The following is a 24,498-nucleotide window of genomic DNA, read 5'->3' as shown; positions in this document are numbered from 1 at the left end:
TGAAGGAAGAGATGGGAAGGCGCCAATGCAAGAATTCCTCTAACAACATGAAAGGCAACATGATATCACCAGAATCCAGGGATCCCGAAATAAGAAGATTTGTACACCCTACTCCAGAAGAATGAGAAGAAATCGGCTCAAAAGTGAATTATATGAAATGAATAGAGGATCTAAAACAGGAGGTGAAAAACTGCCATAAACAATTAGAGATTACAAACAAAAAGGTAGAGGAAGTGAATAAATCGCTCAAAGATAGCCAAGAAAACCAAGAGAAACAAGAAAAAGCAATCAAACAGGTAAGGGAAGCGGTTCAAGACTTGAAGAATGAAATGGAAGTAATGAAGAAAACAAAAACCGAGGGAAGGATGGAGATAGAAAATCTGGGTAAATGAACAGGAACTATAGAGACAAGTACTACTAACAGATTACAAGAGATAGAAGAAAGAATGTCAGACACTGAATATACCACAGAGAAAATAAACACACTGATCAAAGAAAACAACAAAACCAACAAAGTCTCATCACAAAACATTCAGGAAATCTGGGACACAATAAAAATACCAAACCTAAGAATAATAGGGGTAGAAGAAGGAGAAGAAGTACAGCTAACGGTCCAGAAAATATATTTAATAAAATTATAGAAGAAAACTTTCCCAACCTAAAGAAAGATATTCCTTTGAAGGTTCAAGAAGCATACAGAACATCGAATAGACTGGACCAAAAAAAAAAAAACCCATCTCCTCGCCATATAATAATCAAAACACAAAACATACAGAATAAAGAATATTAAGAGCTGCAAAGGAAAAAGTTCAAGTTACTTATAAAGGTAAATCTATCACACTTACACCTGTCTTCTCTATGGAAACCATGAAAGCCAGAAGGTCCTGGATAGATGTGCTGCAGAAACTAAGAGACCATGGATGCAAGCCTAGACTACTATACCCAGCCAAGCTTTCGTTCAATATAAATGGAGAAAACAGCTGTAAAAGTTCTTTGGTGGAGTTTTGGTGGTCGCTTATGTACACTATCATCATCTGCGAACAACGAAAGTTTAACTTCTTCCTTTCCAATTCGAATCCCCTTGATCCCATTATGTTGTCTTATTGCTATTGCTAGAACTTCCAGCACTATATTGAAGAGGTATGGTGAAAGTGGACAGCCTTGTCGTGTTCCTGAGTTAAGCGGGATGGCTTTGAGTTTCTCTCCGTTTAATTTGATGTTAGCTGTCGGTTTGCTGTATATAGCTTTTATTATATTTAGGTATGACCCTTGTATCCCTAATCTCTCCAAGACTTTTAACATAAATGGATGTTGAATTTTGTCAAATGCTTTTTCAGCATCTAATGAAATGATCATATGGTTTTTTTCTTTCAGTTTGTTTATATGCTGGATTACATTGATAGATTTTCGTATGTTGAACCAGCCCTGCATCTCAGGAATGAAGCCTACTTGATCATAATGTATAATTTTTCGGATGTGTTCTTGGATTCGGTTTGCCAGTATTTTGTTGAGGATTTTTGCGTCGATATTCATGAGTGAGATCGGCCTGTAATTCTCTTTCCTGGTTGAGTCTTTGCGTGGTTTTGGTATCAGAGTAACTGTAGCTTCATAAAAGGAATTTGGTAGTGACCCTTCTGTTTCTATATTGTGGAATACATTGAGGAGAATAGGAATTAGGTCTTCTTGGAAGTTCTGGTAGAATTCCGCATTGAACCCATCTGGCCCTGGGCTTTTTTTGGTAGGGAGGTTTTTGATAACAGCTTCTAATTCTTCGCGACTTACAGGTCTGTTTAGATTGTTCACCTGGTCCTGGCTTAATTTTGGTAAATGGTATTTATCTAAAAAAGTGTCCATTTCTTTTAGATTTTCCAGTTTAGTGGCATACAGGCTTTTGTAGTAAGATCTAATGACTCTCTGAATTTCCTCTGTGTTTGTGGTTATGTCCCCCTTTTCATTTCTGATCTTATTAATTTGTGTGTTCTCTCTCTGCCGTTTGATTAGTTTGGATAGGGGTTTATCAATCTTGTTGATTTTCTCCAGGAACCAGCTTTTTGTTTCATTGATTCTTTGGACTGTTTTCTGTGTTTCTATTTTGTTGATTTCAGCCCTCAGTTTGATTATTTCCAATCTTCTACTCCTCCTAGGTGAGTCTGCTTCTTTTTTTTCTAGAGCTTTCAGGTGGGCTGTTAAGTCTTCAATATGTGCTTTCTCTGTTTTCTTTAAGTGGGCACTTAGTGCGATGAACTTTCCTCTTAGCACTGTTTCATAGTGTCCCATAAGTTTGAGTATGTTGTTTCTTTATTTTCATTGAATTCAAGGAAGACTTTAATTTCTTTCTTTATTTCTTCCTTAATCCAGGTATGGTTCAGTAGTTGACTGTTCAGTTTCCATGAGTTTGTAGGCTTTCTGGGGGTAGCATTGTTGTTGAATTCTAACTTTAATCCATGGTGATCTGATAAGACGCAAGTGGTTACTAATATTTTTTTGTAACTGTGTAAGTTAGCTTTGCTACCGAGTATGTGGTCAATTTTCGAGAAGGTTCCATGAGCTGCAGAGAAGAAGGTATATTCTTTCCTGTTCGGGTGGAATAATCTATAGATGTCTGTTAAGTCCATTTGCTTCATTACCTCCATTAATTCTCTAATTTCTCTGTTAGGTTTCTGTTTGATTGACCTGTCCATTGGTGAGAGAGGAGTGTTGAAGTCTCCTACTATTAGTGTGTGTGGTTTGATGGCTGCCTTGAGTTTTAGTAATGTTTCTTTTACATACGTGGGTGCTTTTATATTAGGGGCATAGATATTCAGAATTGAGACTTCATCCTGATGAATTGTTCCTGTTATGAGTATAAAATGTCCCTCTCCATCTCTTCTGATTGATTTAAGTTTGAAGTCCACTTTGTTAGAAATTAGTATGGCCACACCTGCTTGTTTCTTAGGTCCATTTGCTTGATAGGCCTTTTCCCAGCCCTTTACTCTGAGTAGGTGCCTGTCTTTGTGGTTGAGGTGTGTTTCTTGTAGACAGCAGAATGTTGGATCCTGTTTTCGTATCCAATCCCTTAGTCTGTGCCTTTTTATAGGTGAGTTGAGCCCATTGACATTAAGTGATATTAATGACCAGTGGTTGTTAACTCCGGTCACTTTTTTAGTAGTGGGGTTTGTGTGTTTCCCTTCTTTGAGATGCGCTGGTGAAAGGTCTCTAGATGACTGAGTTATTGTGGGCATTGTTGGACTCCTTGGTTAGTGATTTTCCTTCTATAATTTTCTGTAAGGCTGGATTTGTGGCTACATATTGTTTAAATTTGTTTTTATCCTGGAAAATTTTGTTTTCTCCATTTATAGTGAACGAAAGCTTGGCTGGATATAGTAGTCTGGGCTTGCATCCATGATCTCTTAGTTTTTGCAGTACATCTATCCAGGACCTTCTGGCTTTCATGGTTTCCATAGAGAAGTCAGGTGTAAGTCTGATAGGTTTACCTTTATAAGTAACTTGGCCTTTTTCCTTTGCAGCTCTTAATATTCTTTCTTTATTCTGTATGCTTTGTGTTTTGATTATTATATGGCGAGGGGATGTTTTTTTTTATTTATCCAGCCTATTCATTAGATCTTACTACAAAAGCCTGTATGCTACAAAATTGGAAAATGTTAAGGAAATGGACACTTTTTAAGATAAGTACCATATACCAAAGTTAGAACAGGACCAGGTGAACAATCTAAATAGACCTGTTAGTCGCGAAGAATTAGAAATTGTTATAAAAAACCTCCCTACCAAAAAAAGCCCAGGTCCAGATGGTTTCAATGCAGAATTCTACCAGAACTTCCAAGAAGAGCTAATACCTATACTCCTTAATGTATTTCACAATATAGAAACAGAAGAGTCATTACCAAATTTCTTCTATGAAGCTACAGTTACTCTGATACCAAAACCACACAAAGACTCAACCAAGAAAGAGAATTACAGGCCAATCTTACTCATGAACAGCGATACGAAAATTCTCAATAAAATACTGGCAAACTGAATCCAAGAACACATTAGAAAAATTATCCATTATAATCAAGTAGGCTTCATCCCAGGGATGCAGGACTGGTTCAACATACGAAAATCTATCAATGTAATCCATCATGTAAATAAACTGAATGAAAAAACCATATGATCATTTCATTAGATGCTGAAAAAGCATTTGACAAAATTCAGTATCCCTTTATGATAAAAGTATTGGAGAGATTAGGGATACAAGGGTCATACCTAAATATAATAAAGGCAATATCCAGCAAGCCGACAGCTAACATCAAATTAAATGGAGAGAAGCTCAAAGCCATCCCACTAAAATCAGGAACACGACAAGGCTGTCCACTCTCTCCATATCTCTTCAATATAGTTCTTGAAGTTCTAGCAATAGCAATAAGACAACCTAAGGGGATCAAAGGAATTCAAATTTGTAAGGAAGAAATTAAACTTTCATTATTTGCAGATGATATGATAGTGTACATAAGCGACCCCAAAAACTCTACCAAAGAACTCCTACAGCTGATAAACACCTTTAGTAGCATGGCAGGATACAAAATCAATTCCAAAAAATCAGTTGCCGTCCTATACACAAAGGATAAGGAAGCAGAGAGGGAAATCAGAGAAGCATCACCTTTCACGATAGCCACAAATAGCATAAAATATCTTGGGGTAACTCTAACCAAGGAAGTGAAGGATCTATTTGACAAGAACTTTAAGTCTTTGAAGAAAGAAATTGAGGAGGATACCAGAATGTGGAAGGATCTCCCTTGCTCTTGGATTGGGAGGATCAACATAGTAAAAATGGCAATTCTACCAAGGGCAATTTATAGATTCAATGCAATCCCCATTAAAATCCCATCGAAATTCTTCACTGATCTTGAGAAAATATTAATCAACTTTATATGGAAAAACATAAAACCCAGGATAGCCAAAACAATCTTATACAATAAAGGAACTTCTGGAGGCATTACCATCCCTGACTTCAAACTCTATTACAGAGTTTCAGTATTGAAAACAGCTTGGTATTGGCATAAAAACAAAGAAGTCGACCAATGGAATCGTATAGAAGACCCGGATTTTAACCCACAAACCTATGAACACCTGATTTTTGATAAAGGAGCTAAAAGTATTCAATGGAAGAAAGAAAGCATCTTCAACAAATGGTGCTGGCACAACTGGTTGTAAACCTGTAGAAGAAGGAAAATTGATCCTTATCTATCGCCATGCACAAAACTCAAGTCCAAATGGATTAAAGACCTCAATATCAGTCAGAACACATTGAACCTGATAGAAGAGAAAGTGGGAAGTACCCTACAACAAATGGGCACAGGAGATCACTTCTTACGTATATCCTCAGCAGCCCAGACATTAAGGACAACATTGAATAAATGGGACCTCCTGAAACTGAGAAGCTTCGGTAAAGCAAAGGACACTGTCACTAAGACAAAAAGGCAACCCACTGACTGGGAGAAGATCTTCACCAACCCTGCAACTGACAAAGGTCTGATCTTCAAAATACACAGAGAAATCAAGAAACTAGATTTCAAAATGCTAATTAACCCAATTAAAAAAATGGGGCACTGAACTGAACAGAAAATTCTTAACAGAAGAAGTTCCAATGGCCAAAAGACACTTAAGGTCATGCTCAACCTTCTTGGCGATCAGGGAAATGCAAATTAAAACAACTTTGTGATACCATCTTACACCTGTCAGAATGGCTAAAATCAAAAACACCAATGATAGCCTTTGCTGGAGAGGTTGTGGAGTAAGGGGCACACTCATCCATTGCTGGTGGGAATGCAAACTTGTGCAACCACTTTGGAAATCAGTGTGGCGATTTCTCAGGAAATTCGGGATCAACCTACTCCAAGATCCAGTGATACCACTCTTGGAAATATACCCAAGAGATGTCCTTTCATATGACAAAAGCATTTGTACAACTATTTTCATAGCAGCATTATTTGTAATAGCCAGAACCTGGAAACAGCCTAGATGCCCTTCAATGGAAGAATGGATGAAGAAAGTGTGGAATATTTACATATTAGAGTACTACTCAGCGGTAAAAAACAATGAATTCACGAATTTTGCATGCAAATGGATTGAAATAGAAAACACTATCCTGAGTGAGGTGTCCCAGACCCAAAAAGATGAACATGGCATGTACTCACTCATAATTGGTTTCTAGCCATAAATAAAGACATTGAGCATATAATTTGTGATCTTAGAGAAGCTAAATAAGAAGGAGAACCCAAAGAAAAATATATAGTCATCCACCTGGATATGGAAAGTAGACAAGATTGCCGGGCCAAAACTTGGAACTTGGGCGTGAGGTGGCATGGGGCTAAGGGGAATTGCGGTGAGAAACGTGAGGAGGATTGGGGGAGCTTGGGGAAATGGAATGGAATGGGGGAATGGGATGGTTGGGACACGGGAGCAGAGAAATATATATCCTAATTAAGGGAACCATCTTAGGGTTGGCAAGTGACTTGACTCTAGAGGGGCTCGCAGGTATCCAGGGAGATGTCCCCAGATAGTACCTTGGGCAACTGAGGAGAGGGAACCTGAAATGACCCTACTGATGAATATCTTGCATATCACCTTAGAACCCTCATCTGGCGATGGATCGAGATGGAGACAGAGACCCAAATAGGAACACCGGACTGAGCTCTTAAGATCAAAATGAGGAGCAGAAGGAGGGAGAACATGAGCAAGCAAGTCAAGATCATGAGGGGTGCACCCACCCACTGTGACAGTGGAATTGATCTATTGGGAGCTCACCAAGGCCAGCGGGACTGGGACTGAATAAACATGGGATGAAACCGAACTTTCTGAACATGGCAGACAATGAAGGCTGATGAGAAGCCAAGGACAATGGCACTAGGTTTTTTTTTTTTTTTTTTTTTTTTGTTCTGTTTTGTGTTTTGTTTTTCGAGACAGGGTTTCTCTGTGGCTTTGGAGCCTGTCCTGGAACTAGCTCTGTAGACCAGGCTGGTCTCGAACTCACAAAGATCCGCCTGCCTCTGCCTCCCGAGTGCTAGGATTAAAGGCGTGCGCCACCATCGCCCGGCACTAGGTTTCGATCCCAATACATGAACTGGCTTTGTGGGAGCCTAGCCTGTTTGGATGCTCACCGTCCTGGACCTGGATAGAAGTGGGAGGACCTTGGACTTCCCGCAGGGCAGGGAATCTGGACTGCTCTTCATTCTTGAGAGGGAGGGGGAATAGAGTGGGGGGCAGAAAGAGAGGGGGAGAGGATGGGGGAGGGGCCAATGTGTGGGAGGAGGGGGAGGGAAATGGGAAATGGGGAGGAGGTGGGAACTTTTTTTTCTTCAACAACTAAAAAAAGAAAAAGAAAAAAAAAGAAAAAAATATATTTTCATGCAGATTCTGTAAACTTCACACAGGTGTTCTTTCCCTTTTAGAGGTGATAGTTGGTGAGAGACAGATGTTTGATATAAATTAAATTTTTTAATAGTGACTTGCATCTAAATTATTTACATTTCCAGACATAATCTTTTTTCATATAGGGTTTCAACTGTCTTTGGCAGAAAGTTACTCATATGAGTGTGGAATAAATCCCTGCTAGAGCTGCAACTAGTGCGAACTTTTGTTTCCTGATATTGTTTATTATTTGTTTCTTTCCCCATTGTTTTCGAATTAGACATTGGTACAGTTTTAGGGCTTTTCATTGTCTGTACAAATTTTATTTATCCTTATGTTTCTGATTTTATTTAATTTAAATGATACTTCTATCTTTATTCTTTAGTTGCATTTTGTCACTTTCAATTTTATTTTATTCATTTATTTTTCTGTTTTTATTGAGCTCCCTTTTCTTCCTCCCTCTCCCTTTCTACCCTGTCCCATGACTCCCATACTCCCCACTTACTCGGGAGATCTTGTCTTTTTCTCCTTCCTATATTGATCCATGTATGTCTCTCTTAGAGTCCTCTTTGTTGTCTAGTTTCTCTGAGGTTGTGGTCTGTAGGCTGTATTTTTTCTTTATGTCTAAAGTTACTTATGAGTGAGTACGTATTATATTTGTCTTTCTTGGTCTGGGTTACTTCACTCAATATATATTTTTTTTAGCTCTATCCTTTTGCCTTCAAATGTCAAGATTTCATCAATATTTTTTTTTTTTTTACCACTGTGCAGTATGCCATTGTGTAAATGTGCCACATTTTCTTTATCCATTCTTTGGTTTAGGGGCATCTAGGTATTTTCTGAGTTCTGGTTATTACAAATAATGTTGCTATGAACATAGTTGAACATGTTTTTGTAGTATGATTGAGCATCCTTTAGATAAATGCCCAAGAGTGGTATTGCTGGTTGATTGTCGGTTGTAGGTTGATTCCCAATTTTCTGAGAAACCTCCATACTGCTTTCCAGAGTGGTTGTACAAGTTTGTATTCATACCAACAAAGGGGGAGTGTTCCTCTTACCTTACAGCCTCTCCAGCATAAGAAGTCATCAGTGTTTTTTATTTTGGCCATTCTGACAGTTGTAAGATGGAATCTCAGAGTTTTTTTTTTTCTTTTTTGATTTGCATTTCTCTGATAGTCAAGGATGTTGAACATTTCCTTAACTGTCTTTCAGCCATTTTAGATTCAGCTGTTGAGAGTTTTCTGTTTAGGTCTGTGTTCCATCTTTTTATTGGATTTTTTGCTCTTTTGATGACTAATTTTTTGAGTTCTTTGTCTGATTTTGGAGATCAGACCTCTGTCTGATGTGGGGTTGGTGAAGATCTTTTCCCATTCTGTAGGTTGCAGTTTTGTCTTGTTGACTGTGTCCTTTGCAATGCAGAAGTTTCTCAGTTTCAGAAGATCCCATTTATTAATTGTTTCTCTCTGTGTCTGTGCTACTCGGGTTATATTTAGGAAATGGTCTCTTGTGCCAATGCGTCCAAGTGTATGTCCCACTTTCTGTCTATGAGGTTCAGTGCAATTGGTTTTATGTTGAGGTTTTTGATCTATTTGGATTTGAGATTTGTTCATGGTGACAGATATGGTTCTATTTGCATTCTTCTACATGTTGGTATCAAATTAGGCCAGCACCATTTGCTGAATATACTTTCTTTATTCTGTTTTATTTTTTTATCTTTTTTTTTGTCAAAAATCAGGTGTTCGTAGGTGTGTGGATTGATATCTGGGTCTTCAATTTGATTCTATTGGTCCTCCTGTCTGTTTTTATGCCAATAGCAGGCTGTTTTTATTACTGTAGCTCTGTAGTAGAGTTTGAAGTGAAGGATTGTGATGCCTCCAAAAGTTCCTTTATTATACAGAATTATTTTGGCTAATCTGTTTTTTTTTAATTTTTCTATATGAAGTTGGATATTGTTCTTTCAAGGCCTGTGAAGTATTTTGCTGAGATTTTGATGGGCATTGCATTGAATCTGTAGATTGCTTTTGGTAGGATTGCCATTTTTACTATGTTAATTCTACCTACCCAAGAGTTTGGTAGGTATTTCCGTTTTCTGGTGTCTTCTTCAATTTCTTTCTTCAAAGATTTAAAGTTCTTGTTATATGGGTCTTTCACTTATTTGGTTTGAGTTACTTCAAGATATTTTATGTTATTTGTGGCTATTGAGAAGGTTGATACTTTTCTGCTTTCTTTCTCAGCTCCTTCATCAACTTTATAAAGGAGGGCTACTGATTTTTTTGAGTTAATCTTGTATCCTGCCATGTTACTGTAGGTGTTTATGAGATGTAGGAGTTCCCTGGTAGAATTTTTTGGGTCACTCATGTATATTATAATATCATCAGGGAATAGTGAAAGTTTGACATCTTCTTTTCCAGTTTGTATCCCTTTGAACTCTTTTTGTTGTCTTATTGCTCTTGCAAGAACTTGGATAAAAGTTTGTCTATCTTGTTGATTTTCTCAAGGAACCAACTATTTGTCTCATTGATTCTTTGTATTATTTTCTTTGTTTATATTTTGTGGATTTTGGCTCTCAATTTGATTATTTCTTTCATCTAGTCCTCCTGGGTGAGATTGCTTCTTTTTGTTTTATAGCTTTCAGGTGTGGGATTTTTCACTAGTGTTGGATTTTTCAAGCTTCTGTATGTAGGCATTTAGTGCTATGTACTTTCCCCTAATCACTGCTTTCATTGTGTCTCATAAGTTTGGCTATGTTGTACAGTCATTTTTGTTGAATTTTAGAAAGTATTTAATTTCTTTCTTGACCCACTGGTGATTCAGGTGAGCATTGTTCAATTTCCATGTGTTTGTGGGCTTCCTGAAATTAGTGCTTCTGTTGAATTCTAACTTTAAGCCATGGTGATCTGATAAGATGCAAGGGGTTATTCCATTTTTTTGTATCTGTTGAGGTCTGTTTTGTTAATGAGCATGTAGTCAATTTTTGAGAAGGTTCTATGAGGTGCTGAGAAGAAGGTATTTTTTTTTATGTTTGGATGAAATGTTCTATAGATGTCTGTTAAGTCCACTTGATTCATAACATCTGTTAGTTTCCTTGTTTTTCTGTTAAGTTTCTGTCTTGCAGTCCTGTCCAGTGGTGAGAGTGGGGTGTTGAAGTCTTCCACTATTAATGTGTGGGGTTTAATGTGTGACTTAAGCTTTGGTAATGTTTCTTTTAAATATGAGGGTGCCCTTGTATTTGGGACATAAATGTTCAGAATTGACATATTCCCTTGATAGATTTTTTTCTGTGACAAACATGAAATGTGCTCCTTTGTCTTTTTTGCTTGGTTTTAGTTTGAAGTCTCTCTTGTTGGATATTACGATAGCTGCACTGGTTTGTTTCTTAGGTCCATTTGATTGAAAAATTTTCCAACCCTTTACTCTGAACTGATGTCTGTCTTTAAGGTTGAGGTATGTTTCTTGCAAGCAGCAGAAGGATGGATTGTTTTTGTATTCAATCTATTAGTCTGTGTCTTTTTATAGGTGAGTTGAGATCATTTATATTAAGAAATATTAATGACCAGTGATTGCTAGTTCCTGTCAGTTCAGTTTTTGTTGGTGGTGATGCTATTGTGAGTGGTTTTTCCTTCTTTGGAATTTGCTGTTGTGAGACCATCTATTGTCTGTGTTTTTGTGGATGTAGCTGACTTCCTCTGGTTGGAGTTTTCCTTCCAGGACTTTATGTAGGACTAGATTTGTGTCTAGGTATTATTTAAATCTGGTTCTGTTATGAAATATCTTGTTTTCTCTATTTATGGTGATTGAAAGTTTTGCTGAGTTTATAGTCTGGGCTGGCATGGCTGGCATCCATGGTTTCTTAATGTCTGCATAATGTTTGACCAGGACCTTCTGGATTTCATTGTTTCCACTGAAAATTCAGGTGTAATTCTGATAGGTCTGCCTTTATATGTTACTTGGCCTTTTTCCTTTGCAGCTCTTAATATTCTTACTTTATTTTGTATGTTTAGTGTTTTGATTATTATGTGGCGAGGGGACTTGCTCAAGTTTATGGTCAAGTTTATTTGGTGTTCTGTAAGCTTCTTGTATTTTCATATGCATGTTCTTCTTGAGGTTTCTGGGAAATTTTTCTTCTATGGTTTTTGTTGAATATATTTTCTTTGCCTTTGAGTTGACCTTCTCCTATCCCTATTATTTTTAAGTTTGGTCTTTTCATGGTGTTTCATATTTCCTTGATGTTTTGTGTTAGCCTTTGTTAGAGTTAAATTTTTCTTTGACCTATGCATCTATTTTTTCTATCATATCTTCAGCTTCTGAGAGTGTTTCTTTCATATCTTGTATTTTGCTGTTTATCCTTTCATTTGTAGTTCCTCATTGTTTATTCATACTTTCTATTTCCAGAATTCCCTTGGTTTGTGTTTTCTTTATTCCTCTATTTCAGTTTTCAAGTCTTGAGTCGTTTCTTTCACCTGTTTGATTGCATTTTCTTGGTTTCCTTTAAGGGATTTGCTGATTTCTTCCAAGTTCTTTTTGTCTTTCCTCCATTTCCATGAGTGAATTTTTCATTTTCTCTCTAAGGTCCTCAAATATTTTCCTAAAGTTATTTTTAAGGTCATTTTCTTCTGATTCATCTGTGTTCAAGACTTGCTGTTGTACAGCCACTAGTTTTTGGTGGTGTCTGTTGCTCTTTGTGTTTTGAGTGTGTTCTTACTTTGTGGTTTATCCACATTTTCCCCCAATTAGTGTAATTGGGGTTGTGTCTCTGATAATCACTTCTCCAGGTGCCACTGGGTTCAAGGCTCCGAGAATCGCTACTTGAGGTGGAGTTGGGCAACGATTCTGGTTGCTTGGTGTATTTTAAATTAAAACATAATTTTATTACTCCTCACTTCCCTTTCCTTCATCAGTCTCTCCGCACCATGTTTGCTCACTCTCAAATTGATAGCCTATTTTTCTTGGATTATTACTGCTATTTTTTATTTTTTTTAGTTGAAAACCTGATATAAAAATCTTATAAGTATATTCATTTAATCTGAGTCACATACCCCTCGTCCCTGTAAAATTAGCTGTGTATACTTGTTTTGTAATTTGTTTACAACTGCTTTGCCACTTGCTTTATAACTTCCCTTTCAGATTTTTTTGAACAAGCTAAATAATTGCATAGTCACACACTCTGTGTCAGTCACTCATGAGGGATATAGAAAGAAAGCATTCCTGTCTGTTTCTAAGACACACTAACGAAAGGTTTGACAGCTGCCTGGAGAATCTGCTGTGTGTTGAGTAAGTCTCTGGCTCAGCCTCAGCCTTTACTGACCCGGTTGACTAATGCCTGGGTGAGGAGCGCCAGACTAAGAGCTCGAGCCAGAGTGTCCAGAGCCCAGCCTAACTTTGGCCATAGATCAGTGAAGGTCAGTGACCACTTCAAGGCTGGAGGAGGCCACCTGGTAGGAGGAGCAGGGTCCCACAAACAGGCTAAAGAGTCAGAGACTCTCTGTTTTGGTTGTTGTAAACCCTTTCAGGCTTCCTAAGAGAGGGCACTGTTTTCATTCATTTCAAGATGAAAATGGTAACTGTAGAGCAAAGAATACTGAAGGGATCATTTTACCAAAAAATATCCAAGAGGGCATCATTAGCAATGACTGCACTATTGAATAAATAAAGTTTGGCTAAAAACTATGTGGGAAACTTCTACAAAGATTTATAAGAAATCAATTCCTGTGGCTAACTATTGGCCCTAAATACCTAAGTAAAGGCAATATTTCAGAGTTCTTGGCCCATGGGCATATCTGCAGGAGACGATACCAATTCTTGACTATTTCTGGAATATACATCCTATTGTGGGTCACATCATATCCTGAACTGTATAAGCAAAGAAAGCTAGCTGAGCATGTGCAACCTAGCAAGCAAGGGTGCTTTTGTTTTTTCTCTGCTCTTCATTGTGGACACGGTATGACTAGCTGCTTGAATTCCTGCCTTACCTTTCCCTCAATGGTGGATTGTTATCTGGAACTGTAGGCTGAGCAAATCCTTTCCTGTCCTAGGCTGCTCTCTGTCAAAAGTGTTTTATTACTGCAATAGAAATGAAAATAGAGTAATGCCTCAGGAACATCTGTAATATTTAAGAGTTGGAAGTCTTGTAAATCAGTTTTTAATAAATTATGCAGGGAAAGAACATATTATATTAAAAATATGAAAAATGAGTTAAATATTATTGCTAAACTTGGTGACACACACCTTTAAAACTAGCCCTTGGGGGACGGAGGGAGTGGATATTTGTGGATCCAGATCAGACTGGTCTGAATAGTTCCAGGCCAGGCAGGACTACATAGTGAGATCCTGTCCCCCAAAATAAATATTATTGTTTGGGGCATGAAACTAAATCAAGTTTTGAAAAGACTTACTTTATTTAAAGATGTTAAAACACACAAAGGTTTGTGTGTGTGTGTGTGTGTGTGTGTGTGTGCACATGAGCACACACAAGCACATATTGAAGCATGTTTGTGAAGATGACAGATCTCTCCTTCCATCACGTGGACCTGGGGACTGCACCAAGGCTCTCAGGCTCAACAGAAGCCCTTTTACTTGCTGAGCCATCTGACTGGCTCTCCATACTTTTATTGTTATAGAATTGAGATTGATAGTTTATGTTATAGAATTTTGGCATGCCATCCTACTTTTCTTGGACTGTTATTGTTTCCGTTTCCAAATCTTTTCTGAGTACATCTCTGAGAAGGTAAATGTGTTTCCTCACCTGATCAAAACTGTTGCTCTCTCTTCTCTGGTCTACACTAGATGGTCTAAGTGTAATTTCACTTTTTCATTTTTTTTTTGCATTTTCCATCACTTAATTTTATCGAATATTCCTTAAGCTACACTTACCACTTTTGTGTTTTGGGTGAATGAAATATTTTCTTCTTTCCCACTGTTTCACCAGTTTTCTTTTCTCTCATGTTGAATTCTAGAATTGGCTTTTGTTTATCCCCACACCTTCAGCTGACTTCTACCCTGGTGCTCTTTTATTTTCTTTCTTTTAAAAAATCCATTTTCCACATCAACCACAGTTCTGCAGCCCTCCCTTCCTCCCACTCCCGTTCCCACTTTCCTCCCATCCCCCACCCACTCCTCAGAGAGGGTAAGGCCTTCCATGGGGAGTCAACTAAGCCTGGCATACTGAGTAGGACCAAGTCCCTCCCCCCTACATCAAGGCTGAGCAAGTATCCCTCCATATATTTGGTGCTCTCATATCCAAATGCTGTTCTACTCTCCCCCTTTCCTCTAACTTCTATGTAATTGCATTTCGTCTCAGGGATGACTCTTTCAAAACCCTTCCAAAAGAAGTGGCACAGCATGGTACACAAACACAGTATCTTGGAACAAGTACATATTCTGATTCTCTTTTCTTTCCTCTGACCAGTGAACTACACGTTTAGCAATAAGCACTGAGAGCAGGACATCCATATTTAATCTCAGGAATTTGTTCATTTACTATCTAATGGGACAAAGGGCCTTTGAGGACGTGATTAAGAGAGTAACAGGTAAACAAATGAGATTTTTCTGTCTTTTCCGGTTGGGTGCTTCTGATAACACATGTCCTGAGGCAGCGAAAGCAGATAGGATGATGGGAAAGTGAGTAACAAGGAAGAAAAATGTCATCATGGAAAGATCTTCTGTTCTGTGTGAAGGTCTTCATTAGGCCTTTGTTACTTGTGGTTCTGAGGGGCACAGAACTGTGTGTAAGGGAACTGAAAAAAAAACTTGCCAGAAATCTGCACAAACTTGGGTCTACAGCCTCCAGAATGAATGCAGTCCACTGGGGTCTTGATCGTGACAGCACTTAAAATTTCTGATCACAGGACAGCAATGTATAATATCAGTGTTGGTAACATTTCCTCTTTTATTTTTGATTTGATTTATTTGAGCCTTGCAGACACACATGAATCTCAGCTTGAGGTTACCGAGTCCTATATTAATTAACTTTGAAGTAGGCATTGGTGCCCCTATATAGGATTTGGGTCTGGAGTCTTCATCTGGTCAGGGACACAACTGTAGCATTGTGACAGTAGGCATATCATGTCATTTGTTGTAAAGTTTGGCACTCACTCCATGATGCATGAAAATGTCGTTCTCGGTTTCATTTCCCACACATCTTGGTGTCTTGAACTCATTATTCCAAGGTATTATTTTTTTAAAAGTCATATAATGGAATAATACCTTGCTGTGGTGGTACATGGATATAAGCTCAGGAGGTTGAGACAAAGGTTTAGAGCTAGAGTGTCCATTGTAAGATCCTGCTTCAGAGCACAGATATGTAAGCAAGAAGTCTGTTTTGCACCATATAAAATCGGTGATGCGTGTCATAAGAACACCAGAGCTCTTCTTCCTTTCCTCATGACAGGGCTGCCCAGCTTCCATTTCCCACACAATTTTCATGTACTCTGAAACCTTCAGTTTCATTATTTCCGCTGTTCCCACCATCTGGTAACCTGGCAGCTTTATGGTGTTCTCGGGTTTGCTGATGAGCCAGGACACAGCGGTGGGAGGCAGTGGTACTGTTTGTGTTTTTGTGAACAGTTTGGGCTGGGGAGCATTAGCTATCTGTCATAAGGCACTGAGATAAGAGTGCACTTTGCCTCTTTCGTACATTCACTGTCTACTGCCCTTCACAAAAGAAGTATGAGTCCCATCACTATTGGATAAAAAAAGTGAGTTATATTTAAAAAAAACATTTATTTTACTCTTTGGGTTTATAATATAAATTACATCATTTTCCTCTTTCCTTTTCTACCTCCAGACCTCTTTCTTTTCTTTCAAATCCATAACCTTTCATTAATTTCTGCTTTATACATGTATGTGTATTCATATCCACACATATTTCTAAATACATAAACATGACCTGCTCAATCTGTATAATGTTACTTATATGAATATGCTTTCAGGGCTAAACATTTGATATTAGATGACTAATTCATTTGCTGTTTCCTGGAGAAGATTATTTCTCCCACTCTCAACATTCCTTAAGTTGAATGTAGATTTGTACAGGGTTGAGGTTTCATGGGCCTCCTGTCCACTTTAGTACATTTATTATTATCCTTGTTTGGCTCACATTTAGGCAGTCATTTTGGTGAGGTTCTATGGTTGTAGCTTCTGATTTTACCATGAGACAAAAATCTCAGCAAACTCACCAATCCTCTCACCCTTACGATCTTTCTACCATCTCTTCTGCAATGATTCCCCAATGATTTGGTTCAGGGGTTGTACTATAGATATATCTGTTGGGAATGGGATCCACAGCTATTCATTTTGATTGGCTATAGTTTTCATCTTCTGGAAGAGAAGTTTCCTTGATTAGGGGTGAGGATGATTATCTGTGAGTATAAGGATAAAAGTTTAGAATGTAGTTAGGGATTATGCTGGTTTAGTAATGTGGTGGTTGTAGGTTCTTCTCCTAGATCCTAGACTTCATTATCCCTGAGTGATTGGCTAGGTTTCCAGTACCAGGCATGATTCCCCTTTTCTTAAGGAGGTATGACTGCATCCTTAGGGTTATCATGCCATGCTGGTTATTGGTATGGCTCATAGATGTTATATTATGGCTGGGTAGGACTGTTGTTTACTTCCCTTGTTTGAAAGCCTCTTTAAGAACCATGAAAACTAATGCTGAAGAAAAAGGATTTCAGGTAAGTTCTAGTTCAGGGGCCTCTAGACCTTGGGTCTGAGCTGCATGGTGTCTTCAGAAATAGGGACTTATTTCCCACCTGGCGACTGGTGATCAGTAAAGGGTGATGTCAATAGCTTCTAATGTCTTAGGAGTCACTTAGACAACCTTGACCAACCACTCCAAAAAGTGTTTCCTATGCTTGGTGCTGGGATTTTGTTAGATGGCATTTGATTCTTAGATTAATTTTGGCTACCCAGGCTCATGTAGTCTATACCATGTGTGTGGTCATTCCATATGAATTTTAGTTTTTTTTCTGTTTCTATGAAGAATGAGATGGGTTCTTAAATTTCTAATCTGAGCATTGTCAGCTCAGATTAGAAAACTTCAATTGAACTAGACTTGTATGTTTAAACACAGATTTATGTGGATCACAATTCTTTGGTAGACAGTAATAGTATGAGTTTTCATGACTTTCAAAGACATCTTTACTCCTCTCTCCTTCAGTATTTATGTTCCCCCTTCTGAATTAGAGCTCTCCCTGTTCTTTCCATTTCCCCAATTAGATCACTTATACCCCGCTGTTCTCCTCTCTAATGCTGACAGTAGTACTCCTTTTTGCTTTCCTGGTTTCTGTAGTTACTTCAGGATGTGTACTCACATTCTAATATTTGGGCCTAGGAACCTCAGATGAGAAAATAACATGTAACATTTGCCTTTCTGTATTTGGGTTATCTAAGTTAATGTAATCCTTTCTAGTTCTATCCATTTTCCTGGAAAGTTCCTGATTTCATTTTTCCTTATAACTGAATAGTATTCCATAGTGTAGATGCATTACATTTTCTTTATCCATTGTTCAGCTGCAGGACATTTAGGTTGTTTCCACTTCCTAGGTGTCGTGCATAGAGCATCAGTTAACATGGCTTAGCAAGTTACTGACGAGTAGGGTTTCTGTTGCATAGGATGTTGAATCCTTTTGGCATATGCCAAGGATTGGTATAACTGGGTCATATTACAGATTTATATTCAGCTTTTTGAGAATTCTCCACACTGATTTCCAGAGTGGCTGGATCAGTTTGCAATCTCACTAACAGTGAATGAAGGGTCTTATTCCCCCATACTCCTTCCAGCATGTGCTGTTAGGTTGTTTCGCTGATCTTTCCCATTCTGACTGGAATAAGATGAAATCTCAATAATGTTTTGATTTGCATTTCCCTAATTATAAAGGATGGTGAATGTTTTTTTTGAGATATTTCTTAGCCATTTATTCTTATTCTTTTCTTTCTTTTTATTTAGAATTCTCATTTAGGTCTCAGGTCTATTTTCTGAATGGACTCCTCCTCTGTTGACTCTGACATCTGAGACTTATAAAAGTATATATGTGTACTCTGGGCATTAACCCCCTGTCATATGCAAAGGTTCTATTCCATTCTGCTTTATCCAGTTGATGTGATGTTCTGTTTACATGTGCAGAAGATTTTTTTTAGTTTTAAGTCCCACCTATGGTATTTATAATAATACAAATCACTGTTGTATGTGATATATGTATATGTGTGTCTGCATGTGTTTTATATGGTATATCCCATGTGTTTTTAATTTCTTCAGCATGTTTACATGAAGCCATGTTGAAATTGTCAAATGCCCTTTATATTATATAGCCAACTGGTATACTCTTCCCTGGAAAATACCATTTCTCCTGTTCTCAGCGTTCCTCATTTGCCTGTAGCTCTTTGCTTAGGTTAGAGGCCTTGTGTGCTTTCCCCATTCTCCATTAGCATGTCTATTGGTAAAATGCTTGTTTAAGTCATGTTTGGGCGGCCATGTTGATATAAATTCATGGATGAAGCTTCTGACATTTCTAGGAGACACAATCTGAAAACAAACTTGCTCCCTATGCTATTAAAAATCTTTGTGCTCTCCTTCGGTGATCTCTGAACCTTGGGTCCAGCAGTTCTGTTGTAGATGTATCAGTTTGGATTCTATACAAATGGTCAGCTCTGAAAACATGTACATACAAGTATGTATTATGTGGACAGAGTGGGTTTTATTAACGTATTGAGGAACACACACACACACACACAAACACACACACACACACAAACCACCACCGACTATGAATTTGAAAGAGATTAGGAGGTATGCGGGGGAAGACTTGGAGGGCAGAAAGGGAAGGGAGAAATGATATAATAACATTTTAAACTGAAAAAGAAATAAACTATTATCCTCAAAATGTCTTTTTCTCTACCTTTGGAGAAAAAAGCATGACTTCTGTCCTTTATTTATATTATTTATTGCATTTATTGATTTGTCTTATTGAATGAAATTAGCCTAGTTATGATGTATGATCTTTCTATATTCTTGAATTTAGTTTATAAGTGTTTTGTCAAGAATTTTTGTATCTGCATCTATCATGGGATTGGTTTTTGGCTTCCTTCTCTGGCTATATATTTATTTGGTTTTGGTGTCTGCCTAATACTCCTTCAAAAAGCAAATTTCATAGTGTTCCTTTTCTTTCCATCGTATAGAATGATTGGAAAGTATCTGTGTTATATTATCTTATAGAATGATTGGAAAGTATCTGTGATATATTATCTTATAGAATGATCGGAAAGTATCTGTGTTATATTATCTTAGACAGTTTTGTGGAGTTCAGCAGTGAATCCATCTACTCCTGATTTAAAAATGTTTTATGTGTTTGAGTTTTTTGCCTGCATATATGTGTGTGAGTCATATTTGTGTTCAAAATCTCCAGAAGAGGGCATTGTGTCACTGGGATTGGAGTTATGGACACTGTGAACCACCATCTGAGTGCTAGGTATTGACCCCACGTTCTGAGGAAGAGCAACAATTTCTCTTAAGCTGTTAGCCATCTTCAGCTCTTCCGGCTTTTCTTTGTAGGAAGACATTTACTTTTTGCTAAAATATTGCCATTATTAATTTATTTAAATTTTATAGATCCTCTCAGTTTAATAGATCATACCAGTTTAGAAATTTATCCAGGTGTTCTGACTTGTAGTATAACATTGCATAGTATTTTCTAGTGATTGGGTCCCGTAGAGGTATGTTGTAACACCTCCCTGTTCATTTCTAACTTTACTAATTTGTAACTTCGTTTTTTCTTTGTTTAGTTTGATGGGTTGTTTTCAGTATTGTCCATATATTGAAAGAACCATCTATTTGCTTATTTGATCTTATTTGTGGATTCATATTTGTTCTTATTTCTTATTCTATACTGGCTTTGCTTTGCCTTCTTATCTTTCTACAGGTGTCAGGTATATCACTCTGTGTTTTATCTGAGACCTCTCTGACTTTAATAAATATCCTTATTTAAATTTTGTGTGTGCATGAGTGTGTTTTTCTACACATATTTAAGTGCTTAGTCATATTAGTGTTTGTGGAGGTCAGAAGGGGACATCATATGTCCTGTAACTGGAGTTACAGACAGTTGTGAGCCACTGTGTGGATGCTGGGAACTGAAGCTTGGGTCCTCTGCAAGAGCAGCCAGTGCTTTAACTGCCAAGATATCTCTTCTTCCCTCGCTTTGACCTTTTAATACATTTACTTACAGCTATATCCATCCTTTCCACATCTGTCATGAATGTAACCTAAGGAATCTGATAGCTTGTGTTATAATTTTTATTTGATTGCTTGGATTAGAAAATACTTTTTCTCCAGTTTTTTTCAGTGATACTCACAATTGTAATTTTAGATCTCCAGTATTAGTGTAGGCTCTGTGTTTTCTTGGTTTCTAACTTAATCCACTCTAGTTTGGTAAGATATAAAGAATTATTCTAATAGTTTTGTATTCATGAAGTCTAGCTTTGTGTCCTCTACTGTGGTCCCTTTTATATGAAGTTCCATGAACCATTTAGGTGAACAAGTACTCTTCATATGTTAGATGGGATGTTTTGTAGATAGCTCTTGAAATAGTTGATATGTATATATATATATATTATAATTTAGCTCTGAAAATTATTTTCTACTAAAGTAAAAAATCTCAATTTAAAAGTGGGATATTAAAGTCTCTCACTATTATTGTTTTAGGATGTATGTGACATTTTATATCTTTAATGCTTTTGTTACTAAGCTGAATGCCCAAATTTAAGTGAATCAATATTTACTATAGTTATGTATTCCTAATGATTTGTTCTCTCTGTTAATATTCTGGAGGATGCCATTTTCTCTTGTGATTAGTTTTGTTTTCAATTCTGGTTTATTCAAAATGAGAATCATGAATCTAGATTACTTACAGCTTCTCTTTGCATGGTAAGTTGATTTCCATCCTTTGGTTTTCAGTTTTTGAATGTCTTTGCTACACAGGTGACTTTCTTGGAGACAATAGATTATTGAAACTTATTTTTTTAAATCCAATCAGTTGCTCAGCATATTTTACTTGGTGAGTTAATGTCATTTGCACTTAAAGTTATTTTGAAGAGATGTCTGCTCTTTCCCATGATTTTCTTGGTTGTTCTAATTGGTTGGACTATTGATAGTTCTTTTGAACCTTCCATGGTAATGCTGGGGTGAAGGCGTAAGTCACAAACAATCCCACACCAGTTTGGAATTATGATTAATAGAATAGTTATTTATTTAAGGGGGAAAAACTTACAGATCACTGTCCCAGACAACAGCCCTCTGCGCAGTCAGGAAGGGAGCCTAGTTGCTGGAAGCGGAGCTGGAAGCCAGAAAGGAAAGGAGGGAAGTGGACACTTTTTTTAAAGGGAGAGAGACCACACCCCAATGGCTGGTAACTCAGCTGTTATTGGCTGAAGGAGCCAAAGGAGCTCCCACAACTCTGGGGATCTTCTGGTTTGCCATGTTGACATGATTGGTTCTTTCCTGGCTGTCCTCTGATCATCTGCTTGAAATAAATGTATTCTTTTCTGTGTTTTCACTGGCAAGACTATCTTCTCTTTTCCCCATGTATGACATTCCTTTAAGAACTTTCTACAAATGGTAGTTTAGTTATCATGAATTGCTTTAGTTTCTCTGTCTTGAAATATTCTTATTTCTCTTGTCTATTTTAATTTGCTTGGTATGATAAAGCTGGTTGACAGTTATTTACCTTCACACTTGAAACACAGTTCTTTACATTTTCCTGTCCTGTACAGTTGCTGACAACAGATCTGATGTTGGTCTGATGTTTTTGCCCTTGTATTATAGCTGGCATGTTCTCTTTAATAATGCTTATTTTGTTTGTTTTATTTTTACTTTCAATCTGATTTACTGCCTTCTCTTGACTTTATATTCAAGACCAAAGCCAGCAACAGATATGATCACTTGAGAGCACTTTTGATGTTAGTTGCAGGAGAAGAAATTTGTGTACTACACTTTTACCTCTTAAAAGTACCAGAATTTCTAAAAGACATTGGATAAAATGTAGCTTAGATATGTTTTCTTTAGGTTTGAGGGTGTCAACAATTAATGATTAAGAGTGAAAGAAAAAGGGGTAAAAGTAGTAAATAAATAACAACAAGAAAATTGTATATGATAGAGAATTGAAAGGTAATAGGAAGAATATTATTTTTAGGTAAAGAGAAACATAACCGCTATGTATATATTTCAGATACAAGTTCAAACACATGAATAATTGAAGTAAAAATTAAATACTAATATTAACAAAATTAAAGTTTAAAATTAAGGTAAAAAGTAAAAATAATGAATACCTGGAAGGTAAAACAGAAGGAATTATGCCAATGGTCTATATTTCTTCCTAATTGCAAAGATGTAGTTTCTAATTTATCTTTAAAATTTTTTTTCCTTTTTAGTTGTGCCAGGAATTGATTTTTGGGCCTTCCAAATGCCAGGCAAACACTCTAACACTGAACCATTCCCCATTCCATAATTCATTTTTATTATGTACATACCACTCCCAAAGTTGCTAGTCTAAGAAATTCAAACAAGTTAGGTCAGTGCTTATTTCTAGAGGTTCAAGGGGAACCACTTTCCCCTGAAATTCCCCCTTCTCATTTCTCTATAGCTGACAGTTTGGGGGTAAATTATCAAGTCTGTCCTGAGCTTCCTGTTATTGATTGAGTTTCTAAGGTAGAGTGGAGATCCTATCTAGGGCAAGTTCTACCGTCAACTTCCTGTAGTCATATATATCATGTCCTGGTAGTGACCAGGATAACTGTGGGGAGGTTGTAAGTAAGAAGAAGTGGAGTGTGAATGTGAGGGCTGGTGGCTTGGGATCTGAGTGAGTTTGTGTATCACTCAGAGCCTCAGATTCCTATTTTCCAACATTGCTGTTAATTGTCAGTGCTACTGTATCAAGTTCTCTGTGTACTTCCTGTGACCTGGATCCTTTTCTCCCCCAGGCAATGGGGTCCTGCAGTGTATGACATATGTTTTGGAAGCATGGCTGTTAAGTAGCTCTGTGTCCTTGATAGAGAATATGTTGGCCTAGGAAACAGAGTGTTGAAGTGTCATATGTCATCATAACTTCCAATTGTGAGCATCCTGGAAGATCAGATATGTACATAAAGTATTTGACAGTAATGTTAGATTGTTGACAGAGATTTCTGTTGCTTCTAGTCCTGCAGCCATTCACTCCCAAAGAAACACACAGAGGCCTACATTAATTATAAACTAGTTTGCCTATTAGCTCAGGCTTCTTATTAACTCTTTCTTACATCTTAAATTAGTCCATAATTCTTGTCCATGTTAGCAACGTGGCTTGATACCTTTTATCAGTGAGGCATTCTCAACTTGCTTCCTCTGTGTCCGGGTCACTACTACAAACTGAGTTTTTCCTCTTCCCAGAATTCTCCTGTTCTGGTCGCCTACCTATATTTCCTGCCTGATTACTGGCCAGTCAGCATTTTATTAAACTAGTACAACTGTCAAACCATTACAGTGTACAAGAGCATTGTCCCACAGCATCAGACTGTTATCCAAAAGCTGTGCCAATTTATATACTTCCACCAGCTGTGCTTCGTGTTAACAGCATGCCTTTGTTTCACACTCACATTTGGAATTTTCCTTTTGGCAGCAAATTCAAAGACAGAATACACAATACACATTTGAACTTCCAAATGTGCCATGGGCTCTGAGTCATTTTCTGGCCAGTAGTGGAAAAGGAGAAAAGTACAGGTCAGCTCGTCAGAGTGACAGCTGGATGGAGCTGAACTGTGATGGTGGAATAACTTGAACCTTTTGTTAGTTCTGCTTTGAGATTTCAGTGTTACTCTGGGAAGAGTTGCTCATTCTGACTTTGGGCCTGCTCTCTTCTATGCCAAGTGGTGAGTCCCCAGTCCTGTCCTCAGTCACTAGGATTGTAATGTTTCTGATTATTATCATTTCTTGTGAATGCATTCTGGAAAACAGTGGTAAAGAAATCTTTGGTTATCTGGGCAGACATAGCAGTCATTTGGGGAAAAAGACAAAGTCCATTATGAAGTTGTAGAAGCCTATTTTTGCATGGCTAATTGAGCACAGAGTTCATTTCAGCCTCTTTTATTTTACTA

The sequence above is a fragment of the Microtus pennsylvanicus genome, chromosome 19 (assembly GCF_037038515.1).
Source record: "Microtus pennsylvanicus isolate mMicPen1 chromosome 19, mMicPen1.hap1, whole genome shotgun sequence".
Lineage (NCBI taxonomy): Eukaryota > Metazoa > Chordata > Mammalia > Rodentia > Cricetidae > Microtus > Microtus pennsylvanicus.
Note: the sequence above shows the minus strand (reverse complement) of the source record.